This window comes from Polypterus senegalus, chromosome 10 (genome assembly GCF_016835505.1).
Source record: "Polypterus senegalus isolate Bchr_013 chromosome 10, ASM1683550v1, whole genome shotgun sequence".
NCBI classification, from domain to species: Eukaryota; Metazoa; Chordata; class Cladistia; order Polypteriformes; family Polypteridae; genus Polypterus; species Polypterus senegalus.
The window spans coordinates 22,980,727-22,997,330 of NC_053163.1; the positions used below are offsets into that span (position 1 = coordinate 22,980,727).

General features: G+C 39.5%; 1 pseudogene; it reads right to left on the reverse strand.

Annotated features, from left to right (window-relative positions):
- Positions 1-26: 26 nt before the first annotated feature.
- LOC120538133 lies at positions 27-15,616 on the reverse strand (annotated as a pseudogene).
- Positions 15,617-16,604: the final 988 nt, after the last annotated feature.

Genomic DNA, 16,604 nt, shown 5'->3' on the forward strand with positions numbered 1-16,604 from the left:
TAGGGCTGGTTTGTCTAGCGTGGTTCTCACCAGCACAGTGTGTGGCTCAGCTAGCAGATAGTTACACTAGAATTGTACTCCTTAAGACAAAACCCAGGATACAGTGGCTCGGTGAAGGTGGTCTTGAACTTGTATAGGAGAGTCATTGAGTCTGAGATACTATAAAATGACAGAGTGCCAGCGGGAAAATCCAGATACACTCCTATAGTGCTACAGGTAGGGGCTCTTAGTTCAGTCTCTTTGTTATTGTGCCACACCGAATAAGTGTAGCTGGAGCAACACAAAGTCCAAGACTTTTTGTTATACCCCAGACGGGAGTCCTGCTCCATTCCCTTACGCTTGATTTTCTTGTAAGTGACTCCTATCTCTGCTGCTCCACTCCACTCCACCTCCCAGTAATAGCGTGTCCCAGACAGGCCCTCTTTGCAGAGAACTTGATCCCAAAATTCAAATCGGTCAGGATGTTCGGAATAGAAATGGGCTTCTAAACTTCTGGATACTTTTGTGTTTTCTTCAGACAAATAGAGCCTCTCATATGCAGTGTTGGGATCCAGTGTTAGCTGACAGGAGTCTAATTGGGAATAAGAGAAAACAAAATTAGGAAAAAAATGGTGAAATGTGCTCTTCTCTAGTTTTGACAGAGTTTGCCTTATTAAGGATCTGAAAAATGATTTCCTTAAAGGAATACTGCATCCAAAAATTGTATGTGTTTTATGTTATTAATCCTATTTTGTTTGTAGAGATTTAATATTTTCATGTAAAAAGAAGATAAAGCTTGTGATAGAATAGGCATCTAAGGTGACCAACACTAGGCAACAGCAAACAATGTCATAAATGTCCATGAAAAACGTACAGTACTCATATTACATAATCTTCATGTCAAATCCTCCATTCACATACTCACCACATCCCAAACAGATGCATTTTACTAAAATATTTGTTAAATAATCAACTTCCAGAAAATGCTCACGTAAACAAATATGGAACAGTTTTTAAATGTGAACGAGCTATTAATGTGTAGGTAAAAGGAACTGTCCATCACTAGGATAGCTAACCAATCATGTGTGTGTGTGATATCACAAGGTCCAGGACCCCTTGTGTATTATTGACATAAATAATGGCCTATCTGAGAGGTCAGAGAGTGACGTCGGCGACAAAACACACCACATCATCTGCACAATGACAACTCAAACATCAGTCCAACTGCAAATCAAAAAGCCGCCCAGGACAACATCCTCTTTTTGTCATTGCTGCTAATTTGCAGTAAGCTTCCTAAGATTATAAATATTGAGACTTTGTTAGATTTTCTTCTATTGCTATTATTTTTTTTAATAAATGCTACTTTTCTTTAAAATTTCTATACATTGACTTTGCACGTGGAGTTTCTGGAATAAGGTAAATACATGGCACCAAGTGTAAGGAGATCACCCCTGTTTTTCTCATGGGGTTTAGGCTGAGAATGATGCCCTAAGAAGACCGTGCCTCATGGTAGTTGATTGGTGAGTGGGATTTCACTAAGTGCATCTTGGGTATTGTCAGGGATCAAGGTGTGTCAGCCTTACATCTAAGTTAGAACCGTGAGCATTTATGTGTCTTGGTTATTCTCGGGGACATACCTGTACAGTAGGTAGACTTAGAAGTTATATCACTTAGTGATTACTAAAGGACTGAAAGTTGATATAAAACAGATCATTGATATTGGTGTATCAGACCATTTTCTTCTACTTTTTAATATAGAAATAATGATAAAAAACACTCATGAGAAGCATATTGTTAAAAACCGCTTCTTTGATTCGGCAGCAGCTTTAAAACTTACAAACATTTTAAGCAATCAGTCCGTTTATAGTGCCAGCTATAATAGCGAGGATAATGTAAATAGTAAGGTGGAAAGATTTAATTCTAAAGTGAGAGCTGCTGTTGACATAGTTGCACCTGAAAAGACAGTGAAAAAATCTTCTAGCATTGTTATACCATGGAAGACCCAAAGAGTGTCTGATTTAAAGAGAACATGCCGTAGAGCTGAGCGTCAATGGAGGAAGAGTAAACTTACTATCCACCACGAAATATTAAAAGTCAAAATAACAGAATACAATAACACTGTCCGTCTTGAGAGACGCTGCTATTTCTCCAAGATTATAAATAACAATGCTAGTAATCCCAGAGTCTTATTTTCAACAATTGATCGCCTACTAAACCCAGGTAGCTCAAAGGAATGCCTCCTAAGTGCTTCCAGTGAAACCTGTGAGGCTGTCGCTGTATTTTCAATCAAAAAATTAATGATATTAGAAATAACATAGTATATCTCCCCAACACTAAGGATCCTCCTAAACCCCAGCATCCTGTTATAAACAAATTAAACTCTTTCACTAGGATAGATTTACCTGATTTAAAGAAAATAATCTCTCAATTAAAACCCTCCACCTCGTCCTTGACCCGATACCAACAAGGTTTTTCAAAGAAGTATCAGGCGTGCTAATTGATAATGTTCTGGACATAGTAAATTCGTCACTAGATACTGGGGTCTTCCCAGACTGTCTTAAGACTGCTGTAGTTAAACCCCTACTTAAGAAACATAATCTTGACCCCTCAGCTCTTGAAAATTTTAGACCCATCTCTAACCTGCCTTTCTTAAGTAAAGTTCTGGAGAAGGCAGTCATTATGCAGTTAAATGACCACCTAAATAAACATGCTATTCTTGATAAATTTCAGTCGGGTTTTAGAACAAATCACAGCACAGAAACTGCACTCGTTAAAGTAGTAAATGACTTGCGTGAACGCAGACAGAGGCCATTTATCTGTTCTCATCCTCTTAGATCTGAGTGCTGCATTTGACACCATTGATCACAACATTCTTAGAAATCGCCTTAGTCAATGGGTGGGCCTCTCTGGCAGTGTCTTAAATTGGTTTGAATCCTACCTGACAGGGAGAAAATTTTTGTTAGTTGTGGGAATTACAACTCAAGACACATGATATCCATATGGTGTTCCACAAGGCTCTATCCTGGGTCCGCTGTTATTCTCAATCTACATGCTTCCGTTAGGTCAGATTATCTCAGGGCACAATGTGAGCTACCACAGCTATGCTGATGACACACAGCTGTACTTATCAATAGCACCTGATGACCCTGATTCTATTGATTCACTAACAGAATGTCTGACTTGTATCTCAGAATGGATGAATAGTAATTTTCTCAAGTTAAATAAAGAGAAAACTGAAATTTTAGTGATCAGCAATAATGGATACAATGAGGCTATTAGAAATAAACTGGATACATTAGGATTAAAAGTCAAGACGGAGGTAAAAAGCTTAGGGGTGATTGTTGACTGTAATCTGAATTTTAAATCACATATTAATCAGATCATTAGGACAGCATTTTTTCACTTAAGAAACATAAGTAAAGTTAGACCTCTTATATCACTGAAAGATGCTGAGAAATTAGTTCACGCGTTTGTTTTCAGTCGACTAGATTACTGTAATGCACTCCTCTCAGGACTACCCAAAAAAGATATAAATCGTTTGCAACTAGTGCAGAATGCAGCTGCTAGAATCCTAACTAGGAAAAGAAAATCCGAACACATTTCTCCAGTTTTAATGTCACTACACTGGTTACCTGTGTCATTCAGGATTGACTTTAAAATTCTGCTTATGGTTTATAAAGCCTTAAATAATCTCGCCCATCTTATATATCGGAATGTCTGACACCTTATATTCCAAATCGTAACCTCAGATCCTCAAATGAGTGTCTCCTTAGAATTCCAAGAACAAAACTTAAAAGAAGTGGTGAGGCGGCCTTCTGCTGCTATGCACCTAAAATCTGGAATAGCCTGCCAATAGGAATTCACCAGGCTGATACAGTAGAGCACTTTAAAACACTGCTGAAAACACATTACTTTAACATGGCCTTTTTATAACTTCATTTTAATCGTAATTTAACTTAATCCTGATACTCTATATGTTCAATTCAAAATAACTATTCATGGTGGCTCTAAAATCGTACTGACCCCTACTCTCTCTTCTGTTTCTTTTTCCGGTTTCTTTGTGGTGGTGGCCTGCGCCACCTCCACCTACTCAAAGCTTCATGATGCTCCAACAATGATGGACGGATTAAAAGGCAGAAGTCTACGTGACCATCATCATCATCAAGCCCTTCCGTGAGAATCCTAAATCCAAAGAGGACTGTTTCATTTATGTTAGGTAGAATGCCCAGAGGGGACTGGGCGGTCTCATGGTCTGGAATCCCTACAGATTTTTTTTTTCTCCAGCCGTCTGGAGTTTTTTGTTTTTCTGTCCCCCCTGGCCATTGAACCTTACTCTTATTCGATGTTAAATGTTGATTCATTTTGTTTTATAATTGTGTCTTTCATTTTTCTATTCTTTAATATGTAAAGCATTTTGAGCTACTGTTTGTATGAAAATGTGCTATATAAATAAATGTTGTTGTTGTTGTTGTTATCTGTGGACATTTATGAATCTAGGTTACTCTTGGTTTATATCTGGAGATGTTTATGTGTCTAGATTATTCTTGGGGATCAAGGTGCATCCGCCTTAGGTTTAGGTCTCCTCTTGAGTTTCAGCAGAGATAGCAGCAAACAGCCACACAGTGGACTCATCGATTTTTTTTTTTTTGCAAAAATTTATTTGTAATGTGTGCTGTGTAACAGGTGGTAAAATGTATGGAGAGTTATTTGTGTTAACAAAACGTTTTACTATGATTACAAAGCTGTAGTCCTTGTGTCTGAATAGATAGATAGATAGATAGATAGATAGATAGATAGATAGATAGATAGATAGATAGATACTTTATTAATCCCAAGGGGAAATTCACATACTCCAGCAGCATACTGATAAAAAACAATATTAAATTAAAGAGTGATAAAAATGCAGGTATAAAAGACAATTTTGTATAATGTTAACGTTTACCCCCCGGGTGGAACTGAACAGTCGCATAGTGTGGTGGAGGAATGATCTCCTCAGTCTGTGAGTGGGGCAGGACGGTGACAGCAGTCTCTCGCTGAAGCTGTTCCTCTGTCAGGAGATGATCCTGTTCAGTGGATGCAGTGGATTCTCCATGATTGACAGGAGCCTGCTTAGCACCCATCGCTCCGCCACAGATGCCAAACTGTGCAGCTCCGTGCCTACAATAGAACCTGCCTTCCTCACCAGTTTGTCCAGGTTTGTCTAGGTTATTTATTTGTGTAGGTTATTTTCTGGGAGTTAGGTAGCCATACATCTAGGTTTTTTCTGGAGATGTTTATGAGTCTAGGTTATGCTTGGGGATCAAGGTGCATCAGCCATAGGTCTAGGTGTTATCAGTGGACACAGTGAAGGTATGTCAGGCTTTATGTGTATAAGTTATTCTTGGGGACAAAGGTTACCTTAGATATAGATTATATCCGGACACATTTATCAGTCTAAGTTATTCTCGGGGAGGGTTAGATCTAGCTTATATCTAGGGACATTTATGTGTCTAGGTTATTCTTGGGAATCAAGGTGCATCAGCCTTAGGTCTAGGTTATGTCAGAGGGTACAGTTTGTCAGGGACCAAGGTAGCCTTGGATGTAGGTTATATCTGAGGACATTTATGAGTCTAGGTTATTCTTGGAAATCAAGGTAGCCTCAGATCATGGTTATATCAAAAGACAATTATGTGTCTAGGTTATTCTCAGGGATAAAAGTGCATCATGCCTAAGTCCAGGTTTATATCCAGGGACACAATAAAGGTATGTCAGGTTATTCTCAGAAACAAAGCTGGCCTTAGACCTAAGTTATATTTTTGTGTGAAAGTTATTCTCAGGGATCAAGGTGTGTCAGCTTTAGGTCTAAGTTGTATCTGGGACACCCATGTGCTGCTCATGCCAAAGCTAGTCAGTTCCTATGTGAAATACTGAGGAGCAATAGCATCGCTCATCATCAGATACTTGTGTGGATAGAGTTTGTGTGTGTGTGTGAAGTTTAGGGTGCAAGAGTAGACCAACCAAATAAAAAACTTGGTGAGTACCAGTCACCCAGCACTAACACAGATTCAAAAGTGTACGCACCACCTGAGGTCATCCGAGGAGGATCTTGGTATACAACATGAGGGCTTCTGCACAGCAGTTCCAGAACGGGCTGCTTGGGCTGCTCCAAAAGCCTCATGTTGGGGTTTAAATCTCACTCATACCATTCAAGCAAACTTAGAGTTGAGGGGGACTACCAGAGGACGGGGCTTAACTGGTGAGAGAAAGAGAGGCCAGTGTACTGATAAGAGTAAGAGTTAGATGTCGGAAAGTTATCCAGTGAGGAGAAAGACCACCTCAAGTGTAGGTAGGCTGAGAGTGGCACACAGGTGTATTATTTGAAAGTCTCTTTGTATCTTTGTGTTACTTCTAGTGTAGACATCCTTGATACTGTTTTAGCTTTGGAGATCGCTCATGCAAGCCCAGAGTTAATACATTATTTATATAGTGCCTTTTCCACGCTCAACATGCTTAATAATATTTACAGTCCTCAACATTTCTTGCAGAAATTTTCTTTTATACATAAAATTGAAATACACCATACAACTGTGCTGTGAACAATACAGTAAATACATAAATTATTTTTTTTTTCTAACAGTATGTAAAGAAGAATAAAAAAAAAAGAGAGCTTACATTGTAAAAAATCATTTCTTTTAACCGGCTCTGGAGGCTGCATGGTGGAATGAAGAGGGCTGATAACTAAATTAATGGAGACAAAAACACAAAGTCAGGAGCCGTCACAATTAGCAGGGCGGTTTTGTGGCCCATCTGCAAATGTGGCTGACCCATCTGATTGTTAATCGATCATCAGAGACCCTTCTTACCGGCCTGTGTAGGTTTCTCAAATCCCCACTTGCTAATCTCATCAAGGCGATTTTTCAGTCTAGACATCTCTTTCCTCAGGGCCTCAGAAGGGAAGTTTGTATTGATAGTAACACTGGTGGGGTCGTCTTCTGGGTGAATACAAAGAAATGGGAATATCTGAAAGAGAAGACACCAATGAATTTACTTTATTGATCCACCCACTATTGTTCTAATCTGCTTATGCAGTTCAATGTCATGAGAAATTTCTGATTTTCCCATTAGCAATGGGTGCAAGTTGGGAACTAACTCTGGATGGAATTCCAGTTTTTCACCTACACTCACATTTGTAAGGCCGAATCAAAGCATCAGGGTATCCCATCCTGAACATCTTTGGAATGGGGAAAGAAAACTTAAAATTAAGAGAATCTGCCCTAACATTCCATCCTTAAATTTTATCACATGTGTGGAATCGCTCAGGAAGACACTCATATCCTCTTTCTAGTCATCCTTCCTGAAATGGCATAGGCGAGACATGAACCTGGAATACTGGGATCAGAGTCAGTTCTGTTTAGCTGCAGAATTCTTTCATCCAGGGGCAGATCTGGCCACTTAAGATGATGTCTCCTTACACAACGTCTAGTTGAGAGGGATGTCAGACCAGTGGACTGCAGTTACTGATTTCATCACCTAAGGATGTCAGATTATGTAACTAGAAATCAAAGGGGATTACAAATTAGACAGCTCCATGCCATCTTTTCAGAACATTTTTACTTCTTTTTAGTCAGTGTTGTCCAATCTTGCTTTTTTCTAACATGTAATAAATAACGTGAACAATGACAGAGATTGAAATGCTTTCCAGGTATGGTGCGTTTTTGTACTCATTTTTTTATTTTATCATTTTGTCTTCATTTTTCTGTTTTATCAAGACACATCAGACATATGTGCCTCTCTACAACAACAACAACATTTATTTATATAGCACATTTTCATACAATAAAATGTAGCTCAAAGTGCTTTACAAAATGAATAGAAAAATAGAAGACACAATAAAAAATAAAAATAAGTCAACATTAATTAACATAAAATAAGTAAGGTCCGATGGCCAGGATGGACAGAAAAAACAAAAAAAAAACTCCAGAGGCTGGAGAAAAAAAATAAAATAAAATCTACACCTGCATTCCTCATAGCTGCATTATATGCATGCTACTTCTGGGTGAATGATCATTGGTTATCAGCTGTCACATGAACACAACTCCGCCCCTTTGTCTTAAGACAAAATCAGACTTTGTTGGGGCGAGTGGCAGACTGATTGGACTGAATCGCTGGGAATGTCAGACTACATGATTGGGGGTCTCGGGAGTATGACATGACCACCTCCAACTCCAAATCAAGTTTACGACTGAAAATCACTGGAAAAATTGTGACATGAAGGTCATGTGACATGGCCTTCAGAGTGTGATATGGCTTTCCTGTGCAGCAGCTTAAACTATTCATCTTCCTATTTTTTTAACTGCAGTGGACTGGCAGAACTCAAACCTGGATGGGATTTCTGTTGACCTCCTGGCACACTCACTGATGTGTGGCCACCTTAGTAGCTAGGATTTACACAATGTGCATGTCATGGGGATGAATGTTGAGCACCCGGAGAAAATGGCTCAAGCTGAGAAATCAGATCCTTACACTCTCATTTGCCAAACGCTTTAGAATTTTTTTTTTATGGGTTCTTCCTGAAGAAGACGCTTTACCTGTAAGAAGTGAATGTGGTCTTCTGTCTCTGAAAGCTTAGTCAGCTCAATGTCTCTCCTCTTCAACTCTTCAATCTCACTCTGCAGTTGCTCCACCAGTCCTTCACCCTTTTCCACTTCATTCTTCTCTTGCTCTCTAATGAGCTCAGTAACTTTGTTGTACGTTTTCTCAATGGAGTCGATCAGATCTGTAAAGATTGTGGCACTTTCCTGTGTTTCTCTCTCTGCAGAGACCTGTTAGAGATGAGAATAAAAATTGAATTGCTCGATTGTGATGCCACCGTGGTTTATATTGCCGTGGTATTTCTAAACAGGCCAGTGGAATGAGGTGCAGAGGATAATCTCATTAGAAGAAGTATGAAGAACACTGAAACCATTTTCGGTGTGAGCAGAAGGATCTCACTTGGGACTCTTGGGTAGATGTGGCTCAAAACAATGAGCAGGCAAACCAGATGCTGACCCGATGGTCTGAACATTAGGACTCCATGAATCCCAAAGGCCACCAGAGGGACATCTAATCTGAATTCTCCTTGACTCCTAGAAATGAACAGCAAAATGGCATTTAATGACTAATCCCTCTCAGTTAGATGGTAAGTTGGTGAGGAAAAGCCATCCCACATTCCCATAAGAAGTAGTGTATTTATGAACCCAAGAAGCAGGATTGTGGAAATGAAGAGCAAACTATAAGGCCAAGAAGTCCAAGTGGAAACTTTAATAATTTAAAAAAGTATCTGGATGACATATTAGGACAACTCAGCTATCAGCTGCAAAATGAGTTTGATGGACTGAATGGTCTCATCTTAACTGATGGACTGAATGGTCTCATCTTAATTGTCAGATTTCTTACATTCTTACATTCTGTGTAGGCAGCCATAAAGGGGTCTGTGGTTTTCCCATGTGTTTATTTTTCTTTGGTTGGTTGTTTGGTTTAATAAGTTAACATTCTCTCTTAATTTATTTCTCCATGTTGTTATGCATGGATGTCTGGGGTTCTGCTGACAAGCGTGGCTGAGGTAAGCACTACGACTCCGGTGCAAGAGGGGGCACTGTTGCTAACGACATCCTCCTCTTTTTACTCCACAGCTCAGAGTACACGCCCAGTGAGTGCATGCCCAGAGCAAGCCCCGCCCCTTCCAGTGTATAACGTGGCCCCTCAGGAAGGTGGCGCCTTGATTGCTAACCAAGACACAAGTCTGTTAAGAGTTACAGAACGTGGAAACGAGAGAACCACTGAAAGCGTACTTGGCTGATAGTAGTGTCAGTGTCTGTTCAGTGGTGCATTATGTACCCGTTTGGTTTTATTTTTGTAATGAATAATTGGGTTGGTCCTCCTACATTTCTTCCTGCTTCTGATTGCTTCCTTGCTTCAAAGTTTATAAAATAATTCATTGGTGTTTCATTAGCTATGTTTATTGAGATGGATAGACACTACTAATAGATTTGAAATTGAATCTTTATCAGGGGAGAAAATTAAGATTAGGAAAATGGATAAAGGGGTTCTGCCTAGCGGCAGTGTAATTAACGTAAAAAACAAAATTCCACTCTCGTCAATTATGTTAAGCAGGCACTATAGCAACACAGTGGGCGCAGCTTCTTTACAGCTCCAGTGATGGTGTATCTGTTCAAAATGCATTATTAATGGTTTTGGGATGTTTACTGAACTAAATAAAACAGGATTCTTATTTATGACTGTTAACATTTTAATATAGAGAAAAGCCAAGCAAAATGACACCTTTTATTGGCTAACTAAAAAGATTACAATATGCAAGCTTTCGAGGCAACTCAGGCCCCTTCTTCAGGCAAGATGTAACATTTTAATAGTAATTTGTGTGTGTTATTTCATTACCATTTTGTGTGTCCTACCTTTTCATTAAGGAGACCCTTTTGGACTTTCGGGATGTGTGCGTTACATAATGCATGAAATCATGATGGAATAAAAGATGGCCTCACACATGAAACAGCTTCCAGACTTTTAATAATCAAAAGATAGATTTGAGATTTATGCTCATACAACAAGTCATTTAAATTTTCACTCTGGTTTTTATTTACTTTCGTTCTTTAACTTTGAATGTAGTATAGCATCTTGAAACAATCTGGAGCACTGACCTCTGCAAACAACTTTAAAGGAAAACAGTCTAACATGATATTTTTGTATGTTACTCATCCCATGTAGTTTATAGTGATGGCTGAGATCTCCTGTTTTCGTGGAGAAAGGGCATAACAAAATGTTTGATAGAATAGGACTCCATGAAATATCCATGAAAACTTTTGTGTGAAGGGGCTTCCAGTTTATAAACTACTTTCATTTTCTGGAATCATTTTCTTAACAATTGTTTAGCAAAAAATATATGTGTTTTGCACTTCGGAAGCATACGACTGGATGACTAGACGTGTAGATATTGCGACTTTGCATCCCATTCTGTCAGAAATGTTATGATCATTCCTCCATTGGATAAAAACTTTTTCTGTCATTGCTACAAATTAAAGTAACATAAAGTATAACATAAATCATAACATTAAATGTTATGCAAATAACAAACAATATTTTTGGGTGGAGTATCCCTTTAAGGGGCCTCATGGTGGCGCAGTGGTAGCGCTGCTGCCTCGCAGTTAGGAGGCCCGGGTTCGCTTCCCGGGTCCTCCCTGCGTAGAGTTTGCATGTTCTCCCCGTGTCTGCGTGGGTTTCCTCTGGGCGCTCCGGTTTCCTCCCACAATTCAAAGACATGCAGGTTAGGTGGATTGGCGATTCCAAATTGGCCCTAGTGTGTGCTTGGTGTGTTTGTGTGTGTCCTGCGGTGGGTTGGCACCCTGCCCAGGATTGGTTCCTGCCTTGTGCCCTGTGTTGGCTGGGATTGGCTCCAGCAGACCCCCGTGACCCTATTTGGATTCAGCGGGTTAGAAAATGGATGGATGGTATCCCTTTAATTCTCCTGATAGAAAGACCTTACTTGATCTCCACCATCCTACATTACAAAAAGTCCAGGAAGAGTTGCTTCCCAGTTCTCTTTGAACGAGTCACAATGTTTTTTGGCTCAGTTTAATATGATTAGTCAAATATTACAAATATTACTAACTTTTTAAAATCTTAAAAGTCATTTTTCTGCTGATATTTCTTTACACATTTTTCACCTCAGCAAAATTCAGTTTATGGCTGGATGGGCGGCCATTTTGAATGATAACCTGCCCAGCCGGGGACGAGCCCAGGAATGGAGACACAACCCAGCCAGGATGGTCCTCAGCTTCTGTCCCAGTTGGGATGATCATCTAATGGATGGACTAGGGATGAGTGGACCTTTTAAATAACTTGTCTCTCAGCACAAAAGGTGGCCGTGCTCCCCTGGCTGGAGCCCAGTATGGTCTGCTTGGGTATTATAGTATGGAGGTGCTACCCTGTTGGAGTCCTTGGGGGGATTGGTGTGAAGAATTTAACTTCTGTATGAATCAGTATAAAATGCCACGGCACTGGAGGTGCTCCTAGGTCCAACATAAAAAGAGACGCTCTGCCTCATCCAACTGATTAACTGAGTTAAGAGGGAGGGGGTGAAAACTCACATGGAAGATTGGAAGGAGACAGAAGAGAAGAAGGGGGGCTTTGTTAATGAAAAATACATTATGGTATTGATAAAAAGCCTGTGGACATGTCTCTTTGTAATAAAAACTATTTTATTTTATCCCTAAACTGTGTGTACAGTATTTGAGATATGTCTGGTGTTCAGAGCTCATTGGCACCCCCATATAGTCACACCTTATAGTTTATATTTTTACAGTCTCGTCCTGGAAGTCGTTCTGTGTGACATCAGAATCACTTTGCTTTATAAGAAGATGCTCCATGCTTTGTGTTGTCCAAGATTGTCTGTAAAAAACTTTCTAAGATGTTTTTGTGCTTCTGCTAATAGCATTCTGTTTTTTGACTACTCATTTGTTTCATCTTGACTTTGAATTTAGTCTTTTGGCTTAATTGTGATCAATGATCAATTGTCTTTGCAGTTTTGTCTCTCAGTTTTTTTTTTAAATTAACTAACACCCATCCCCTTTTGCTCTTGTGGCCTGCTATTCTTCCACTTCTTGACAGAGCAAACTCACGGTCTGAGAGGAGATTGCATGATGTCCCCACACCTTTGATGTTTTTTCCTTTGGTTCTTCTCCAATGTCTGAAATACTGTATGTTCTCTTTAGGTAAATTGGCCCATTACGATAAAAAAGAAAGCGTGGAAAAATGCTGTGCAATAGACTGGTGTCCCGTTCACTGTTTGTGCCTGCTATGTGGGAGTGGGATGGGTGAGGAACTCATCCAACTGATCACAAGTGCTACATAGAACCTGCTGTTGTTACTACTCATCCCTTCATATTGTGGAGCATGGACTTGTGGTGTACACCTGAACAATGGTACTGAAGAGGCATGAACCTACCAAGAAATAATTCCATTAAGAATGATCCAGTTGATTTATATCTAATACTCATTTAATTGTTTCTAAAACTCACCTTAAGCAAGCCCATCGCATCTTGAATTTTGGACAGTTTCCTCTGCTTCTCCTTTATTTTCTTCTGGATTTCTGATAGTGTCATCCCTAACTGGATCTGTGGGTGCAAACAAATAATTCATTTAGACTTGACAGCTCGAATCGATGCAGTCCCAGTATATTTTTGATCAATCTTGTCATATTCAAAATTGGGAAATCATGTTTATGAGAGATAATGTGCCAGTAAGGCCTCATCTGGACTGTTTAGTCAAACTGTGATCACAATGAAAGGCCAACAATCATTTTTTTGGGTCCTCACCTGGTTAACTGGGTGGCTGTTAACACTTATGGTGAGTAATGTCCCACTTTAGTAGAATAAGGGGATAATTTAAAAGTGGAAGGGCTTACAGTGGCAAGAAAAAGCATGTGGAACTTTTGGAATGACCAGGCTTTATCCATGAATTGGTCATCATATGTGATCTGATCTTCATCTGTGTCACAAGTTGAAAGAAACTAATGACACATAAGCAATTCTAATCTTTCATCTCTTTATTAAACACACCAATCAAACATTCACAGTGTGTTGTGGGAAAAATAAGCGAACCCTTGGATTTAATGACTGGTCAAGCATACTTTGGTAGCAACAACCTCAAACAAGAATTTCTTGTTTCTCCTGACCAACAGTCATGAAAAAATTTGGTCCATTCTTCCTTACAGATCTGCTTCGGCACAGCCATATTCTGGTGTGAACAGCTGCCTTTTGGATTAAGGCATGGGGTCTGACTTGGCCCCTCTGAAAGGCGGATTTTGTTTTTTTGAACAAAGGTTTATTTTGATATTTAAAGTCATTGCCTCACTAGATCACCCAAACTTCTACTGAGCTTCAACTGGCAGAATTCCACCCAAACATTATCTTGTAGGATATCTTAGTAAATCTGAGAATTCATATTCCTTTTAATGATGGCCAATTGCCCAGTACATGAGTCAATAAAGCAGCCCCAAATCCTGATGTTCCTTCCACCATGCTTCACCATTAGGATGATCATTTCATGTTGTCCTTTATTACCCTGTGTGTACTGCTGCTAACAATTGAACGTTAGTTTCATCAGTCATTTTGCCAATAGGGTTGTGGAGTTTCAAGGTGGTCTTTGACAAAATTCAGACATGGAGAGTCTTTTTGGAAAGCAGTGGCTTCCTCCCTGATATCTTGCCATGGACACCATGCCTGTTCAATGTTTTATTTATTTTGTCATGAACCGAGATGTTAGCCCATCTCAATGATTCCTTTAAGTCTTTAGCTCATACTCTGGGGTTCTTTTTTACCTCATTGAGCTCTTTGTGCCTTTTGAATTATCTTGGCTGGGTGACCATTTCTGGGGAGAGTAGACAAAGTACTTGAACATCTCCATCTATACACAGTTTGTCTAACTAAGGACTGATGAGTAACTAAACCTTCTGAAATGGCTTTGTAACCCTTCTAGCTTTGTGCAAATTAACAATTATTGATCTTCTCAGATCTCTTTTTGATGAGGCCTGCTTCTTGTGAATAGCAAACTCAAGATATTTGAGCTTTTTTTTATTGGTCAAAGTATCTCTAAACCACATCTCCAATCTCATGTCATTGGTGGAAATCCAGATTTGCTAACTCCTGATTCCAATTAGCTTTCACTCAAGTCATCAATCTAAGGGTTCTCAGACTTTTCCCAGCCTATACTTGAATGATGTGCTCAATAATTTGTGTGTTATTAGTTAAAAAAAAAGTTTGTTCATTTTTGTAACTAAAATGGAGATCAAACCATATTTTAAGACAGATTTATGGAAGGCTACTGTATATATTGTATATTTTAATCATTTATAAGAGGGCACATTACAGGCTACCTGGACAAAACACCTTAAATACCCCTGTCCCTGGGATCTATCTATCTATCTATCTATCTATCTATCTATCTATCTATCTATCTATCTATCTATCTATCTATCTATCTATCACCTCTTACAAAGCTCTTCAATCACTTGAAATGCCAGAAAAGCTCTAACCTGTTTGGTTGCTCGTTCTGTCTCTGGTGTGATGGTGTCATGGGTCCGGTGTTCACTTGTTACACACAAGTAGCAGATACCCATCTGGTCAGTCCTACAAAAAATCTGCAGAACCTTCTGGTGTTTTGTGCAGATGTGTTGTTGGAGATTTCCATGTGGCTCCACCAATACATGTCTTTTCAGCGCCTCCGATTCCTGGTGGGATTGAATGTGAACTTCACAGTAGGATGCCAGGCAGGTCAGGCAAGACTTGACCGCTTTAAATCTTCTCATCATGCAGAGGTCGCACTCCACATATCCGGGTTCGGAACTCAGACAGGGAATGGGGCTTAGCCCATTCTTTATTTTCTCCAAAACTTCGGTCAGTAAGGTGTTTCGCCGAAGAGCTGGCCTCATGATGAAAGTCTCTCGACACTGAGGGCAGCTGTACTCTCCCGTCAGATCCCAGTAACTTGTAATGCAAGTCATGCAGTAATTGTGCCCACAGGGTATCGAGACGGGATCCTTCAGTATGTCGAGGCACACAGAACAGTTAAACTGATCCTGTGATAAGGAGGAGTCTGCTTCGGCCATTGTGTCAAACACCGAGTTAACTAAGAGAATGGGAAGGCGTCAGTGTGCCATTTGATTTCAACATTTGGGATTTTGGTCTGATTATTTGTTTAAATTTCTATGGCCAGGTAATCTCACCTGGAAGAAAAGTGCAAAAAAACAATTTATTTGCAAAATTCTTTACCTAATAATAGCATAAAGGGAGTGAGACATGTCATTCGTGACACTAGCCACAGAATATGCTTCTAACACATGTCTGCCTTGCATCTACCTGCAGGCTGTGTGAGTACAAGGTGGAATTTTCATTGAGTATTTATTATGGATATTGAAAGGAACAGAGGAAAGTAAAATTAAGGAATAGCACGCCACGCTTATGTAAAGATGAAAACAGGCAGAAGTAGTTAATACAGGTTGATGATCAGGGACCTCATTTTCCAAAATGCCTTCATCTTTAATGCTGAAAGAATAAAAGAAAAAACATTTAAATAAATAAATTAGTATCTCACTTAAAGATTTACCATTGTTGTTACTTGTCCTAGTGTGTATATAAACACAGGGAACTCCAGTTTTTGTATTACATCTTGCATGAAGAAGGGAGCCGAGTTGCCTCGAAAGCTTGCATATTGTAATCTTTTTAGTTAGCCAATAAATGGGGCCATTTTGCTCGACTTCTCACTACATTCATAATGGCTAACACGGTACAACACCCTAGTACTATAAATAAATCAGAAATGTTGATACCTAATAATTAATGTTCTGTTTATCCAATTACACAAAATGAAATTAGTCCATTTCAAACATGCAGATTATCTGTGACTGAGTGGGGTGCCCACAAACACACTAAAATGAGGACAATTTAGAATTGACAGTCAAACTAACAGGCAAGATTTTGGGGACGTGGGAGGAAAATTGAAATACCCAGAGAAAAAAAAACAAAGTCCACATAGACAGTGAGCAGGCCTGGCAATCCAAACCAGAACGGTGGATCTGTGAAGAAGCAACACTAACA